Genomic DNA, 2105 nt, shown 5'->3' on the forward strand with positions numbered 1-2105 from the left:
AAAAAGTTCAGAAAGCACGTAAACCGGAAATTGATTGATATTATACTGATACTAAAAGAAAAACAAAGCCGTGCCAATAATTTTGAACGAGGGTTTTTTGCAATTATGTTTGTTGTTCCTTTGTTATTTATTTTTTCTAAAATCCGATTGCTGCATCGGAAAGGCCAGTTAAAAATACATAATATACTTTGTTATTTTCTTTAATTTAATCCCTTTTTTAGAATTTATTAGACAAAATTTAACTTTTATTTTACCGTGCCAATAAATATGATCATCACTGTATATATATATATATATATATATATATATATATATATATATATATATATATATATATAAGTCAAGAAACAAGCCCCAATGAGAATAAAAAAGGACCACTCCGGAACCACTTCAGATCAAGGTATAGACACTTAAGTCCTAAAGCTAGAGTATAGCCTAACCTCCTTCTTCCCTGCTGAAATACCTTGACCAGGTTGGATTGTACTTTCCTTTCTCACTCCCTATTGCTTTCTTTGCCGCATCTTTACCCCCTAACACCTCCTACTCATCCTCACGAACTTTTCCAGGGTTTAAGTTACATCTAGATGTCTTTTTTTTATATATATAAAAAAACGAATGAACCTTGATTTTGGCTTCAGTGTCACTCTTTTTTCGATCTGATGAGATGGGTTGCTGTCTCTAAATTGAGATTCCACTGAAACATGTATGCACATATGTAACCAATAATGTTTGATTAATAAACATACTGTATATTATACACTCTTATCCCTGCTATCTTTCTTGCTATCTGCATTTCTCTCTTATATCTAACGGATGCTGTTTTATCTTCTTCTTTTGACTCATATCAATCACAATTTTTACCCTTACCCTTCTCCCTCTCATCTGCTCATTTAATCAACCCCTTCAACATCCTTCCCATGCTGTTCTCCGATGTATTGTCTTTTCTTTTGGGGGTTCCAAAATATCTATCACTTTTTATTGTCGCTCCCTTCCCCCACTCCAATTTCCAAAAGTAACAACAATAAGCGTCAAAGACATCACCAAAACACAATAATATATCAATATCTACTTACATACGATATTGATCGATTTTATTGATTTTGAACTGATAATCAACTTCAAATTTAAAAAATAAAAATTTCTAGTGAAGGAGGTATGTTTTTGTTATTTTTATTTTATTTTATGTTTTTACTGTAATTCACCCCAAACGAGTCACAGTGTCACTCGGACATAAGGGACTACTATTTGGGATTAAATCTATAGGGACACTATGTAGGGAGTTGAGCAACAAGATTCTGTTCATATTATACTTGCATTTCTGCATGTCAGTATTGTCAGGGAAGCAGGAACCGGGAAGGAATTCCAAAGTCTAGCAGTTTGAGGGAAGAAACTAATAGAGTAGAAGGCTTTCCGGCATCTAAGATTTTAGAGACTTGGGAAATGAGAGTAGTTTCCTTTTTGAAGCTGTGATTCCCAGTCGAAGCTTTCTCTCAAAACCAGTAATTTGACCAAACATCTCAAATGCTTTTTTCTTTCCTTGAAGCTCAAGAGGCAGAGTATTCATGTGGGTCGTGATGTCCACTAAAAAAGCTTGACAATCCACTGTGGATCTTGAAAGTGAGAATTATCTCGTTCTTTGCTCTCTAAAAACATAGAAATCTTCTCTCTCGATGCATATACTCGTTCTCGCATTTTTCCACAGAAAGTCATCAAACATTTGAAAAATACATAAGGTCGCATACTCTGCTTCGATTTGTTTCAGAAATTCTTGAAACTGGTGGTGATTTAGTCCTCTTGACAATATAAAATTCACTGTTTTCACAACCACCGCCATAATGTCCTTAAAATTCAGTAATTTTACACACACAGCTTCTTGTGCAATGAAGTTTCATTATCATTTTTATATCAATGCTTTAATATGGTTTTGGAGCAATGCAAAAAGCCCCTTTTGTCTCCAACTATTGCTGGTGTGCCATCTGTGATTACTCCAGAAAGCTTTGATAAATCCAGATTCATTTCGGTAATCCATTTTATTATGCTTTGCAAAATATCTGCTCCAGTGCTAGTGTCTTTCATAGAAATCAATTTCACAAATTCTTCCACAA

Source organism: Euprymna scolopes, chromosome 7, assembly GCF_053919585.1.
Source record: "Euprymna scolopes isolate OS-2025 chromosome 7, ASM5391958v1, whole genome shotgun sequence".
Taxonomy (NCBI): Eukaryota; Metazoa; Mollusca; class Cephalopoda; order Sepiida; family Sepiolidae; genus Euprymna; species Euprymna scolopes.